At 45.7% G+C, this 16,408-nt stretch overlaps 1 protein-coding gene across 1 annotated transcript in view; it reads right to left on the bottom strand.

The window, feature by feature from the left end:
- Positions 1-16,195, bottom strand: part of STS (steroid sulfatase) — a 150,874-nt gene extending 134,679 nt beyond the window's left edge. Inside the window, 1 exon segment of the mRNA XM_021080518.1 lies at positions 15,875-16,195. The gene's annotated coding sequence lies outside the window, so the exon portion shown is untranslated.

Below are 16,408 nucleotides of genomic sequence, written 5' to 3'. Positions count from 1 at the left end.
TTCTGCACAGCAAAGGAAACCCTAAACAAAACAAAAAGACAACCCACAGAATGGGAGAAAATCTTTGTAAATGAATCGACTGACAAGGGATTCATCTCCAAAATTTATAAACACCTATCACTCAATACCAAAAAAACAACCCCATCAAAAAATGAGCAGATCTAAACAGACAATTCTACAAAGAAGACACACAGATGGCCAAAAAACACATGAAAAGATGTTCAACATCACTCATTATTCGAGAAATGCAAATCAAAACCACTATGAGGCACACCAGCCAGAATGGCCATCATCCAAAAGTCTACAAACAATAAGTGCTGGAGAGGGTGTGGAGAAAAAGGAACCCTAGTACACTGCTGGTGGGATTGTACATTGGTGCAACCACTGTGGAAAACAGTATGGAGATGCCTCAGAAAACTCAAAATAGAACTGCCATTTGATCCAGCAATCCCACTCCTGGGCATCTATCCAGAGGAAACCATGACTCGCAAAGATACATGTACTCCAATGTTCATTGCAGCACTATCTGCAATAGCCAAGACATGGAAACAACCTAAATGTCCATCGACAGAGGAGTGGATCCAGAAGATGTGGTACATATACACAATGGAATATTACTCAGCCATTAAAAGGAATGAAATACCAGCATTTTTAGCAACATGGATGGACCTAGAAATTATCATGCTAAGTGAAGTCAGCCATACAATGAGACACCAACATCAAATGCTTTCATTGACATGTGGAATTTGAAAAAAGGACAGAACGAACTTCTTTGCAGAACAGATGCTGACTCACAGATTTTGAAAACCTTATGGTTTCCAAAGGAGAGAGGCTGGAGGGGTAGGAGGATGCACTTAGGGTTTGGGATGGAAATGCTATAAAATTTGGTTGTGATGATTGTTGTACACCTGTAAATGTAATAAAATTAAGTAATAAAAAATAAAAGACCCCCCAAAGAGTGTTTTCCCTGGGATTTCATTTTAATTTTCAATCTCTAATGAGGTTGAACCTTTCTCATGTTAATGCTAATTTATCATGGTTTCCTTGTTCATCACTTGCCATCTTTTCTGTGTGTGTGTGTGTGTGTGTGTGTATGTTTTAGGGCTGCACTCGGGGCATATGGAAGTTCCCAGGCTAGAGGTCAAATTGGAGCTGCAGCTGACAGCCTATGGCACAGCAATGTGGGATCCAAGTCACATATGCAACCTATATCACAGCTCACAGCAACGCCAGATCCTTCACCCACTGAGAGAGGCCAGGGATCGAACCTGCATCCTCACAGATACTAGTTGGATTCATTTCGCTGGCCACGATGGGAACTCCATCACTTGACATGTTTTAATTAGGATGCTGACTATTCTTCCCTCTCCTTCCTCTCTTTCCTAACCAACCCCTTATGATATCCTTTACCGTTCTAAGATCACGGATGCTAATCATAGATTTCCCTTGAACTCCTTGGGATTCTTGCTTTCAACGCTAGATTCTTCTCAAGAGAAGAACTATTGCCTGTTCTTGCAGATAACACTGGCAGGCTTGGACAGACTGCACCAATAAGTGGAGAGGAGACACCAGAGTTTGAACCCCTTGATCAAAGTATTGGTCAAGTACATGATCCTCCAGGCTAAGCTAGTAAGAAGAGATGAGTCTCAAGCTCTCAGAAGGAGCTTTGCGGCTCCCATTGAACCCCATTGGAAGGAGAGCATGATTTTGACTGGCCTGCCACCACCATCATCATTTGATGGTGAGAAAAGAGAAGGCCTGGGACTTGAATTTTTGCAGGTGTTATTGATCATGCTTGGCAGCCCCCCATCTCAGGGTGCTATTTCCATCCTGTTGTTATTCTGTGGGGATCTTATTCATGAGCCAGCAACAACCGCCAGAAATGCGGTCAGCTGGGCATGAAGGCTCTCTCCCCACCCTAGGTGGGAGGTTCCGTGGAAGCAGAACCCAACTGCCTGAACTGCAAATGCTTGGCCCAAGACGTGAGTGTGGGCTCTGTTCATGGGCCAGTGCAGCTCTGGTCCCTGTGGTTTGGCTGGTTTAAATCTCTACTTCAGAAATCCTTTGGTAATCCATTTGCAGCAACACGGATGAAACTGGAGACTCTCATACTAAGCGGAATAAGTCAGAAAAAGACATTTGTGTCTTTTGTGTCATTTGCTATCACAGAAGTGATATATGATATCATTTACATCTGGAATCTAATATATGGCACAAATGAACCCGCTTATAGGAAAAAAAAAAAAACTCACAAACATGAAGAACAGACTTGTGGTTGCCAAGAGAGAGGGGGAGGGGGTGGGATGGATGGGGAGTTTGGGATTATTGCATTTGGAGTCGATAAGCAATGAGGTCCTGCTGTATAGCACAGGGAACTATATCCAGTCTCTCGTGATGGAAGACGACAGAGAATAATGTGAGAAAAAGAATGTATATATATGTATAACTGGGTCACTTTACAGTACAGCAGAAACTGACAGAGCATTGCAAATCAACTATGATAAAAATTACAAAAATAAATGAAAAAGCAGGTTATAAAAGCCAAAAAAAAAAAAAAAGAAAAGAAAAGAAAGGAAAAATCATTTCAGGAGCTCCCATCATGGCTCAACAGTATCCATGGGGACACGGATTCGATTCCTGGCCTCGCTCAGTGGGTTAAGGATCTGGCTGTGGCTGTGGCTGTGGCAGAGGCAGGCAGCTGTAGCTCTGTTTTGACCCCTAGCCTGGGAACCTCCATATGCTGCAGGTGCGGCCCTTAAAAAAAGACAGAAAAAAGAAATCATTTTGCCTCTCGATTTTGCAGCCATTGTACTTGGGATGTTTTCTTTGCCCTCAGTGTCCTAAGAGTCCATGAAACGGTCCATTTTCATTTATCCTTTTGGACAGGCAAGCATCTGTCCACCATGGAGATCTGTGTGCTTTACTTCTCAATCTGTGTCCCGTGTCACCAGCGAAGTGATTTATTCCCTATGTGGTCTCTCTCGTTCTCTCTTCCTCTGGAAGGTCTATTAGCTGGATTTTGGACCCCTGCTGGTTGATAGCCCAGTTCTCCTATTTTCCCCATCCTATCATCAATCCCTTGGTGCCTTTGTTCCATTTTCCTTGGAGATGCCCTCAACCTCAAATTCCCAGCATTCTGCTGAATTCTCTCACCTATCAATGCATTTCCAAAAGTTCTGTTTTGTCTTCTCAAGGTACTTTTTTCAAAGCATCCTTGGTTGGTTGGTTGTTTTTGTGTTTTTATTTTCTTTTTAGGGCCCCACTTTCAGCAGAATGGACGTTCCCAGGCTAGGGGTTAAATCGGATGGAGCTGCAGCTGCCAACCTACACCAAAGCCACAGCAAAGCCAGATCTCAACCCCTTGAGAGAGGCCAGAGATCCAACCCACATCGTCACAGATACTATGTCGGGTTCTTAATCCACTGAGCCACAATGGGAACTACAGCCCTTAAAATTCTTGATTCTTGAGGACTGTTTTGTCATGAAGAATACATTCAGGGGAGTTCCTGCCATGGCTCAGTGGTAACAAACCCAACTAGCATCCATGAGGATGTGGCTTTGAACCCTGGCCTCACTCAGTGGGTTAAGGACCTGGCGCTGCCACAAGCTATGGTGTAGGTCGCAGATGTGGCTTGGATCCTGCGTTGCTGTGGTTGTGGTGGAGGCTGGAAGCTGCAGCTCCTATTCAATCCCTACCCTGGGAACTTCAAATACTGCAGGTGCGGCCCTAAAAAGACCAAAAAAAAAAAAAAAAGTAATGAAAGAAAAAGAAAAGATTCATGATATACCTTTAGGGTAGAAAAGGCAAAATCTGACATGAATTCAAGGCAGCATGCTTGTAAATAAAAGAAATTCCTATTTATATATGGACATGTATATTTTCTGTGTCTGTGTGACTAGATATGCATATACATAAGTGGAAAGAATGATAAAACTTTGTCATTAGTGCTGGCAGAACAGAATTATCAGTAGGTTTTACATGAAGCTTTATACCTTCCTGTATTTATCAAATCTCATACTTATTTTTATCAACAGGAAAATAAAAGCCTGGAGTTCCCTGGGGGGCTCAGTGAGTTAAGGATCCTGCATGGTCATTGCTAGGGGACGGGTTTGATCCCTAGCCTGGAAACGTCCACATTTGCAGCCAAAAGAAAAACGAAGAGCCTACAAAGTACAATTTAATCATACTGTCCTGTTGCTGCTGGAGACAGTGTCAAATGCCCTAAACTCAAATAGGATCATGGGTACGAACGGAAATAAAAGAGAAAGACCCTGAGCTTCCAGTAGGGCCTGAAAGACTGTAATTTAGAGAACTTCAATTTGATGAGCTCTGATTTTTAAATCACAGCATTCTGACAAGTTCAGTACAGCTGGCCCTTGTCATAGACACAGAGAGAAAAAGATTCCTTTTTAGAGAAATCTTTTAAAGTCCTTATTCTTTTAGCACAAGCCCTTGGTACGTGGTAAGTAAATACTCGTGGCAGAGAAGTGAATGAACACAAATTTCTAATCTCTCGTTTTTCCTCCCGGAAGACAGCTCTGATTTTCACAGTGCAGCATCTGAAGATGCAGCAGCAAAGGCACAGAGGTCTAGGCGCTGGATGTGACACACCTTCAGGTCCCTTGCCAACAAGTAAAACTGGATTTCTTTACCCCAACCTCTTTTTGGGGTCCGTTTGAGCTGGAAAGAGCAAAGTGACCCACAACGTGTCTGATGAAGAGCGGGAGAGACATAGAAAGCAGAGTGATTATTTCAAGTTGAGAGCACTCCAGATCTGCACGGAGGAGGTACACACCGCGGCAGCGCGGGGCATGATTCCGGGGCTCCATCCCAGCTCGCAGCCCCGGAGCCGGGGGAGGGAGGGGGGGCTCAGATTCCGCATCTCAAAGTCTTGTCTGTTCTCATGTCACATCATCACTTCCTTGTCCACGGAACTTGTAATGGGAAGGCAGGCACCTGCATCACGGACCCAAGGCATGGCTATGTGTCAAACCTTCAAGGCAGGTCCCCAAAGCAGGGTGGGACACCCCAAATATACACCCATATCATGAAGAGCAGGCATAGGCAGGACCCCCCCCCTATACACATAAAGCCCAAAGAGCTGACCACTTGTGGGTACATTGTGATGGAGAAGCATGCACTGGGAAGCATCTTATGGATGCGGTAAGAGGACATCCATCCTTCCCAGAACCCAGCCAGAAAGGAGACAGGAAGTCAGTGACATCACTCGTCCAAGGAAAGGGCATGACAGCTTTCTCTGTTGTTAGCATGGTGACTCACAAACTCTAGCTCTGCAAAACATGTGTATCTATCTACCTAAAAATACATACCAAAATACATTAAAAAATATATACATGAGGTATATCCATATATCTACATTATATATAGGTATCTATGGTTTATATATAATTGTAATTATATATTATATGATTATAATCATATATCATCATATAAATCCCTATATAACTATCACTCTATAGATATCTATGTATGTGTGTGTGAGAGAGAGAGGCTAAGGAAAAAAACAACACAAAAAACTGGTTTGGGTTTTCATGTTCAGAAGATTCTTTTTTTTTTCCCCATCTGTGACAAATGGAGGTTTCCAGGCTAGAGGTCCAATCAGAGCTACAGCTGCCAGCCTACACCACAGTCACAGCAACACCAGATCCAAGCCGCATCTGCGACCTACACCGCAGCTCAGGGCAACACTGGATCCTTAACCCATTGAGTGAAGCCAGGGATCAAACCTGCGACCTCATGGATACTAGTCAGATTCGTTTCCACTGAGCCACGCCGCGAACTCCGATGTTGAGAACATTCTTGAAGGAGCATCGTTGCTGTTGACTCAGATCAAAGTGACCATGTATAAGTGTGTGTGTGTGTGTGTGTGTGTGCAAGTGTGTGTCCACTGTCCAGTTTTACACATGGCTTCATGCAAACCCTAGCGGTACAGCCACTACACATCCAATGACAGCTTCCACTGTGTGGTTTGGGGGGACGAGGGGGACGTGTGTGGATGGGGTGATAAGGGGAAAGGGGGCAAAATCGTGGGGAAATGAGTCCAAGAGGGGCGGAGCCGTGGGGAGAGGGCATGAGCTGGGCTTTGTGGCCCACTAGGACTTCGGCTGGTGGAGGGTGTGAAGCCACGGGAGGTCCCGGAACCAGCCTTGGAGCAGGGGACCCTTGCACGAGGCTCCCCATTTGTTTGTTACAGACTCAGTCCCATCACTAAATAAACACACACATTGCAGCAAACTATGACACCGAGAATGGATAAGCCATGAGCTCCTGCTGTTCAGCACAGGGAACTCTATCCAGTCTCTTGGGATAGACCAGGATGGAAGACAATATGAGAAAAAAATATCGATAGATAGAGAGAGAGAGAGAGAGAGAGGATAGGTAGGTAGGTGGATGGATGGATGGATGGATGGATGATTGGGTCACCATGCTATTCAGCAGAAATTGACTTAATAATGCGTATCAACTAAACACTAATAAAAAATAAATTTTAAAAAATGCATCCTGTCTCCTCCCTCTGGCCCTCACCCATCTTTTTCCACTTGACCCAACAAACATCCAGAGACAGGAGAGGAAGCCAGGCACTGACTTTGTTGTTTTTCAGATGCGGCGTTCCATTCCACTCCTGCCTCTTGAAATTACATGAACAAGGCTGGGAAAGCTGAATCCTCCTTCCCCCCCCCACCAGCTTTTTTTTTCTTTATTTCCCCAATATATTATTGTTTTTTCTACTGTACAGCATGGTGACCCAGTTACACATACATGTATACATTCTTTTTTCTCACATGATCATGCTCCATCACAAGGACTAGACATTCTTCCCAGCACGACACAGCAGGATCTCATTGCTCATCCATTCCAAAGGCAATAGTCTGCTTCCATGAACCCCAAACTCCCAATCCATCCCCCCTCCCTCCCCCTCCCCCTTGGCAACCACACATCAATTCTGCAAGTCCACGATTTTCTTTCTGTGGAAAGGTTCACCTACGCTGTATATTAGACTGAATCCTTTTTTACATCACAGACATGGTCAGATGATGGCACGATTTCAGAGTCTAGGGTTACCATCTAGAATTTCAGGTTTCCCTACAAGGCAGATGTAACATTTTCTTAAGAGGAATAAACCATACCTGATACTAAATGCTTTCCAGTATGAAACAATGAGAGCAAAAACGATATTACGTACGTGATATTTTCCAATTATTCCAATTCCAATTATGTTTGTTTGTTTGTTTTTAGGGCCCCACTTGCGGCAGATGGGGGGTTCCCAGGCTAGGGGTCGAATCGGAGCTGCAGCTGACAGCCTGCACCACAGCCACAGCCATGCCAGATCCAAGCCGCATCTGCGACCTACACCAGAGCTCACAGCAATGCAGGATCCTTAACCCACTGAGTGAGGCCAGGGATCAAACCCGCATCTTCATGGATCCTAGTCGGGTTCATTATCCCTGAGCCACAGTGGGAACTCCCACTCCAGTTATACTATGAGAGACAGGGAATTACACCAATGCTTTCCATTCCTAATGAAGAGGACTTACAATAATATTTGAAATAAACGTAAGACCACTCATTTAAAAACATATCACTGATGTTCAAAAAGTTTGCTAATACTTGGAATATCTAGTTTCTAAATAGGAAACCAAAACGACTTTTAGGGGTGGCTATTACGGCCAGTATTCTCACACGTGCTCAACAAACCTACCCTTTGGATTTGCCCCGTGATGTCTTTAAAAGGTGAGGGTGTCATGAGACAATCGCCTATTTCTAGCAGATCAAATGGTCCTTGAAAGGCAGAATGTATTCTGGAGTCCATGTGTTTTTGTTTTTGTCTCCAACAACCTGGCCTTGATGCTTATTTTTCAAAGCAAAAACCACAACCGAGGAAAACATACCTACTCACGGCTGTACACGGACATCAGCTTTGCAGCTGATCAACCCCCACCCTGTAATTGGACTCTAGTAATAAATAAAATCCACGAATAAGTCACCTGACTGCCCAAGTCTGGTATGAGACATTACAGAAAAGGAAACATGCTCGGCAAATCCCTCGGACTCTGCAAACAACAAGGAAAAATGAAAGAGACTACTGCACAGTGAATCAAACTTTTCAACTCCAAGGAAGACCCTGTGTCTGATGTTATGCATGCAGGGGATTAGGGAAACAGAATACGCATTGGTAAATTTCCATTGTGTCTTCAAATCCAGAGCTGATTCTAACAAATGCAAAGAAAGAAATGAGTACAGGTTAAAGCAATACACGAGTACAGGTTAAAACAGCATGACACAAACCAGTCATTTTAAAACTAGAAGACGGTACCCCTAACCTATAAAGTCCATCTAATTACAGACTTTTTATTCCTGCCTTCCAACATCTAATCCAGACACACGAAGAAAACATAACCTGTTGTGTTATTTCCAGACGGACTTCAAATGAGGTACTTTATACTTGAAACAACAGAGTAGACTCTGTCTATACAACTCGCTTCTAAAATGCAGGGTTGACATGAGCTCCAACGAGGGAAAAAAATCAAAATCAACAGAACATCTCACACGCAGGATAGATCCAGCAACTGCTACCGTTTTCCATAACTGTCAGCAAGGTAATTAAAACACACGCGGTGGAACAAAGCAGAGCCTTCATTTACCTTAGTTTAAAATTCTGTTTCCGCTGATGCAGAAAAAAGCACTTGTGCGTGCCAGGAACCAGGTGCTTGGGCTCCTCTCCGGAATCCCAGGTAGGTGAGTAGGAGATAGTCTTTCACAAACATGAGGTTTCATCATCTTCGGCAAAGAGGAAGGTTGAGAAATCCCAGATAAGAGGTACAGCCCATTCTTTATAGTCTGTACATCAGAGGCCAAATCCTATCAGAAAGCTGAATTTTTTTTTTTTTTTTTGCATGTAACCTTCTTTCTTGATGGATTGACATCCAGAAAATAACATTTTTTTGGCCACACCCACAGCATGCAGAAGTTCCTGGGCCAGGGATTTGACCCATGCCACAAAAGCAACCTGAACCACAGCAGTGGCAATGCTGGATCACGAAACCGTTAAGCCACCAAGGAACTCCCAATGCAACAGAGGGTTTTTTTTTTTCAATTATATATTCAACACTTATTTACCAAACAGTTACAAGGCACCCTGCCTGTTGGAGTACCATAGGGAGCACTATATGATACCTGTATTTACAGAGCTTGCAAGGCATTTGCAAAAACAGAAAGGATGTGCATTCCTCTTGGGGTGCAGCTTAGGGTTATGGGCCCAGCATTGTCACGGAGAAGCTCAGGGCACTGCTGTGGCATGGGTTTGAGCCCTGGCCTGGGAACTTGTGCATGCCGCAGACGTGGCTAAAAAACAAAAATCCAAATAGGATTCAAATCCTCAACACTGGATGACTAGGACATTCACGCAGTGTGAAATTGTAAAGGGGGCCAGAGTGCGTGAAGCCTGCTGTGGGCATCACTACCCACGGGCCTGTGAGGATGCCTTGGGGGGAGGGGTGTTAAGGGGGCAAGAACCCGGCTGGTGGGGGAGCTTCAGCAAGATGACATGAAAGCAAGGGTGAGCCGGATGCAAGAAGGGTTTATGGGACAGGATGGTGACAGAAGCCCTACAGTGGAGGCCCGTTCTACCCTGGTTCCGGAATTCCACCTTCCCTCCCAGGCAGCGCCACTGCAAAGCTTGCACAGGGCTTGCACTGCATGTTGAGAAGGCGCCCGTGGCTGCGGGGGTGGGAAGGGCATGGGTAGGTACAGACAGACCCCGGGAGGCCAATGTGTGAGCTGAAGGTGTGCCAGGCAGACGGAGAGACAGAAGACGGCTGAGATGCCAACGCAAGGAGCCTTGGGGTCTCTGTACATTAGAGGCCTTTGTGTCTAAATGTACTTCCTGCAGGACGACAGTCCACGAGACCCTTTGCTGTTCTTGTGACTCCCTCTGGCCTGAGAGCCCTGCTGTGGAAGAAGTCGTGGCTCTGAGCCAGATGAGGCCATGTGCAGACCTGGCCCGAATCGACCTAAATAACCCAACAAGCTTCAGCTTCACTCCTGGCCTTGGTTAGAAAACAGGACAGCTGGGGCCACTGTTTTAGGTCACAACTCGGCTGTCCCCAAGAAGGACCAACAGAAATGGAAATCAAGGCTGCTTTGTTGGGAGTGGGTGCAATCCACTCAGACCATCCCCCCCAGGCCCGAGGAGGATCCCAGAAGCAGCCTGGGGAGCCCCGGGGGTGTCCCCAGGGACAGTGGAGCCAAGCACTGCATATGCGGTTCAGAACCCTCCATCTTCACTGCAACAGGTGCAGAGACAGGAAAGTAAGTATCCGGCTAGGCTGCATCTGTAGCTGTCTTCTTATAAGTGGAATGCCTTGCTCCTTAGGTATTTTTCCTATGTTTTCTTTTTTCTTTTCTTCTTTTGGCCTTTTTAGGGCCACACCTGCAGCATATAGAAGTTCTGGGGCTGGGGGTGGAATTGGAGCCGCAGCTGCTGTCCTAACCACAGCCATGGCATGTCTGATTCTTAACCCCTGAGCAAGGCCAGCTATTGCACCCACATCCTCATCAATACTAGGTTGGGTTTTTAACCCACGGAGCCACAACGGGGACTCCATGTTATCTTTTTCTAAATTGAGGTAGTTAAGTGGCCATGTTGTGTTAGTTTCAAGTGTACAGCAAAGGGATCCAGTTTTTAGACATGTATGTCTAACTGTGAAGTCAAGCAGTACCTATCAAAGGAACCACACGGGCTTGGCCACTCCTGCTCTCACGCATAGATATCCAGGATCTCAGGTCAACCTAAGTTAACCCTGCTGCAGCAAACTGTGCAGAGACAAACACAAAATGCCAGGTGGGACCAGAACCCCCGCTTCCATAAACACAGCAACAACACCCTCAACTACTGTCAGGGTGATTCCACTGCCCCGTGAACCCTGTTTTGAGTCAAAGAAAGCAGGAGCTGGGGACATCAGGAAGAGGGTACAGGAATGACCACAGACAAGCTCTGGATGCACCTCAATAAGAATCTGCCTTCTAAACAAACAGTTCTCCAAAGAAGACATACAGATGGCCGAGAAACACAGAAAGGTTGTTCAACATCACTCATCATTGGAGAAATGCAAATCAAAACCACTATGAGGTACCACCTTACACCAGCCATAATGGCCATCATCAAAAACTCTACAAACATTAAGTGCTAGAGAGGGTGTGGAGAAAAGGGAACACTAGTACACTGTTGGAGGGATTGTCAATTGGTGCAACCACTGTGGAAAGAAATATGGAGATTCCTCAGAAAACTAAACATAGAACTACCATTTGATCCAGCAGTCCCACTCCTGGGCATCTACCCAGAGAAAACCACGAGTCACAAAGACACATATACTCCAATGTTCATTGCAGCACTATTTGCAATAGCCAAGACATGGAGACAACCTAAATGTCTATCGACAGAGGACAGAAGATGTGGTACATATACACAATGGAATATTACTCAGCTATTAAAAAGAATGAAATACCAGCATTTTTTGCAACATGGATGGACCTAGAAACTATCATGCTAAGTGAAGTCAGCCATACAATGAGACACCAACATCAAATGCTTTCACTGACATGTGGAATCTGAAAAAAGGATGGACTGAACTTCTTTGCAGAACAGATGCTGACTCACAGACTTCGAAAAACATATGGTCTCCAGAGGAGACAGTTTGGGGAGTGGGGGCATGTGCTTGGGCTGTGGGATGGAAATCCTGTGAAATCAGATTGTTATGATCATTATACAACTACAGATGTGATAAATTCATTTGAGTAATAAAAAAATAAAAAATAAATTAAAAAAAAAAGGATCCGCCTTGTGCTCAACAGGACGGAAAGAAGCTACCTGGAATAGCGAGATGGCAGCCTCCATCGCAACTGTGTAAATACCACCAACAAAGAAATGGATTCGCCATCTTTAGGGTCACTGGGTACGTTGCCCCCAGTACCATCCATAACCACACAAAAGGGTGATCAGCCACATGAAAAAAGGGCACCAGAATATGATGGAAACATGGCTGGCACAGGTTCCCTGGATTCAAGTAAAGGAGGACACAGAACACCTGCCTTGTAAGACTGGTCCTGTGCAACATTTTCACAACCACAATCCATGGAATGGAAACATCTCTTCCAATAGGAGAAGCAAAATAAAACTGCAGGGAGTTCCTGTGGTGGCTTACTGGGTTGCGAACCTGACCAGTATTCATGCAGATGTGGGTTCGATCCCTGGCCTCGCTCAGGGATCCTGCATTGGTGTGAGCTGTGGTGTAGGTCGCAAACGTGGCTGGGAATTTCCATATGCCACAGGTATGGCCCTAAAAAGGAAAAGAAAAAACTTCTTATGTAATTTTCCCCAAGAGCCTTTTGTGGGGGAAAATATTCAACCTTACGCAATAGTTGAAAAAATAAAAACCTTCCCTTAGGCTGGCTAACTGTTTACACTTTGCCACATTTGCTGGCTTGCTTTCATGTATTTTTTTCTACATCAGAAGATAAAGAAAGGCTAAGGCAGGTCCTATTTGTGTATCATGATGTTTCACAGTGAGCTGCATACAAGATGACACTTCGCCGCCTAAGTGGGTGGGTCTCCTGGATAAGGATAGTCCCCTCCCCCACGATACCATAAAAAGTTCAAAAAGTAACGGATATTCAATCAACAAACACACTACCCAGTTCCCAAATGACTGTACCACCTGATTCTTTTGTCCAATCCAGGATCCACGGGTGATGCAGATATTGCTATGTTTCTTGGTGTTCTGAAATCTGGAACAGTGTCCCCACCTCTGCCCTTTTTTGGGTTTTCACGACACTGACCTTGGGGGGACAAATCCAGGTCATCTGTCTTAGACAATGGAGCACGTTCTGCATGAGTCTTTATTTCCTTGTGAAGAGAGTCAAGCTCAGCTGAAGACTCATGATTAATTCGTTATAAACTAACATAATCCTTTTGGGTCAGGGAATATCACACAGGCTCTTCCAGGTCCTTCCTATGCCTCATAGCAGGAGGTATGTGACAGCAAGGTGTCTCTCTCTTACTGATTTCTTGGTTCAGAGTGCAGACTCCGGGTTGCTTCCTTTTCTCTCAATTTACCTTTTTTTGGCCATGCCTATGTCATGTGGAAGTTCCAGGTCAGGGATCAAACCCACACCATAGCAGCGACAATGCCAGATCCTTAATTCACAGAGCCACCAGGAAGCTCCCTCAATTGACCTCTTGATGAACCTTCTCTCCTTAATTTTGTCTTTGACATACAACAGAGTCAAGCCCTAATTCTCTTCATGGGGATTCTCTCACCCCCCAAATGTGCTTATTATCCTGGTTAGTGGCTGCTGCAAAAAAAATACCCTCATTAAGGAAGGACAGTCCACTTGAGAAACCTTTTCATCATCATCAAAGGATTTTTTTTTAAAAATGACTGACTACCCTAAGTAGATATGTCAGCAAAATAAGCAACAGCCTGCTGGCAGGTCCCATCAAATAAAAAGGTATCTCATGAAAAGGCAACTTGAATACTCCTAAAAGCTCTTGGGGAGAGGAACGAATCAGCAATACCAGAAATGACATCAAAGTATTTTCCTGATCATCTTCAAAATTTCAACCACTTAAGGAGAGGCAAAGTTCAAGAGGCTGTTAAAAACCCCAAACTCTGGATTGCGAAGTACACTGCGATACCCTATAAGGGGTCTTTATGTTCTCACATATAGTGGGTATCATTACTACATATTTAGGAACAGATCTTTTAGGACCCCCTGGAAAAAACTCTCACTTTACATTAGAATGTGAAGGAAGGATAATGCATGCTATATTAGTTTATCATGAATTAATCATAAGTACTTTTCAGCTGCACCCTTTTAATTAGCTACTGATTCTGTCAATCTTGTCCTCAGCAATTCTAGCTGGGTCCAAAGCACGTCAATCTCCCACTAGACTAAAACGACCAAAAAAAAAAAAAAAAATTTCTCAAAGCATTTCCCTCCAAAATGTACAGTGTTTTCCAGAGGAATAAAAATAAAACTCTACTTAGCAGGTGCTTAAAGCTTTGAAAGCTGTGTCAGACATCAAAGCCAGCTCCCGCATTAAAAATACCTTTAGAAAATAGATTATTTTTAAAACTCCCAAAAAGTTTGTTTGTCAAAGAAAAAAGAGCACAGGATCCTTTGAAAGAACACATTACAGAAATCACAATAGCAAGTCAATCCGCTAAGCTGATCAGTGTTAAGAGCGAACACAAGCCATGGCTCTAAGCTGTGTGGATATCTGCTCCAGGGCCAGAATCTCTCTGTGCAGGGTTTAAATTCCAAAGGGGAAAAAAAAAAAAAATCCTAAGAGGTCACTGCCTTTTTTTTCCTCTTTAATCCATATTCTAATTGATCCCTCAAAATAAAAGACCAGAAAATATTCTAGGAAAAAAGACAAGATTAAGTCAAATATCTTGTTCTATGGATCAGGGTTCCTCCTCTTGGCACTACTGACATCTGGGGCTGGGATGATGTGTGGTCCTCAGCCATCCTGTGCATTTGACAGCATCCCTGGCTTCCAGAAGCCAAGCCCCTCACAGTCATGATCCCCCAAATGCCTCCAGACTTTGCCAAAACCCCCAGAAGGGCAAGACATCCAGCTTCAGGAGAAGGACTGCCACGTGTAATGCCAGAGTCCCAAGCTGCGCTTCAAAGATGCTTCAATCGCTCTGCAACCGGTTACCTTGGCTGGCAGGACCAGCCAGGTACTCAACCTACTTCACCCCCAAAGGAAGGTCACCCTTTCCTTTTCGTAACTGTCCTGTGAACCTGTTTTTTGCACCTCCATTTTTTGTTCCTGTGGCTGCACATGCGGCATGCAGACGTTCCCAGGTCAGGGATCGAACCCGCATCACAGCAGTGACAATGACAGATCCTTAACCCTCTGTGCTACCACTTCAGAGACAACCTGGGCGCAGTGAGGTCAACGTGCTTCCTGAGAACATGGAGCCAGTGGATGGGGAGCTGGGATCCAAGCCCGGGTCTCCCGGACCCCTTGAGCTTCCACCTTTGGGAGCTGTTTCGTACCTCTGAGAACTGCATCCACGCCCATTTCCACGGGCACAGTGAATGCCCCACAGGGCCACCCCGACATCACAATGCAGAGAGACATCCACAGGCAGTCCCCGTCTGGGAGCAGAGTGTGTATCAGGGACGCACCTTCACCGTCTCTGAAAACCGCCTCCTTCATCCTGACCCCCGTCCTCACCACACACTCACTTCCCTCCGCCACGCCGGGGGCACATGTTCGCGCCCCTGGGGAAGAACCTGGGTCTAACCCCCCTCCCTCCCTCTGCCAGGGCGAGGTGCTCTCCCTGCAGGAAGGACGCGGTCTGACCCCTTCCCTCCCCTCTGCCACAGGGAGGCGCTCTCCCCACGGGAAGAGAGCTCGCTCCATCTGGCAGGTGTGAGAAGCAACCTGCACACCAGCCTCCTTCCCACTGAAGGTTCAACCACGGTCACCTCGGAGGTCCAGGAAATGCACGAAAGCGCTCAGGACACCCTACTCCACAGTTGCCAGGACTTCCCCCGCGACACTTCTGATGACCGCTCACGAGCCTGCACAGCCCTCGCTGGCCCCGTTCAGCTTTTCTCCAGGAACTTATGTTTTTGGCAAAGTGACCTCTTGTAGGACAGTCACCTCTGAAGAAAAGGGCGCGCTCTGAATTAGCATCACCTCTGCCATCCCAGAATGCGGTGAACGCCGTTAGGAAGGGGACCACACACCCCATTTGGCCCAGAGAGTGTGGTCAGGGTGCGGGGATGCATGCACATAGGCGACGATGTTTCGGGAACCGAAGCAGCAGTACTTACACTAATTTCAGACAGTGTCGGTGGTGATCCTCCGAGAGAGGTTCCTTTACCAAATCCACTGTGGGCGGGAACAGAGACGGTGAGCACCTCTCAGCACAGAGAATCAGGGGGTCCCAGGCTCATCCTGTTAATTCATCCAAAAGAAGAAGAATCATAGACTGAATACATAACCACATTCTGAAATAATACTGCCAGGACTCAGAGCTCTTTCTTGCCCAGGACACTGCTCCCTCCCATGTGTTTCTTTTTGCCACTGTCCACCCAACTCCTACTCATGCACAGGTGGCAGCTGGCTAGCCACCTCCTCAGAGAAGCCCCCTGCGATTTATACCCTCTAAAGCAGCTGCCCCACTGCTGAATCACAGCACCTTTCTCCCCACCTGAATAGCAGTTGTCACTATTTGCAAGAATGTATTTTAGTTGCATTTTACCTGGTATCTGCCCTTCCCGGGGGCTGTAAGGCTCAAGAGGGCAAGTGTTATTTGTTTGCCATTGTGCGGGCACTCAGTAAATATTTTCCAAATACAGCTGGGG

This window comes from Sus scrofa, chromosome X (assembly GCF_000003025.6).
Source record: "Sus scrofa isolate TJ Tabasco breed Duroc chromosome X, Sscrofa11.1, whole genome shotgun sequence".
Classification (NCBI taxonomy): domain Eukaryota; kingdom Metazoa; phylum Chordata; class Mammalia; order Artiodactyla; family Suidae; genus Sus; species Sus scrofa.
The sequence above is the reverse complement of the archived record's forward strand: the minus strand, read 5'-3'. Positions and strand labels throughout refer to the sequence as shown.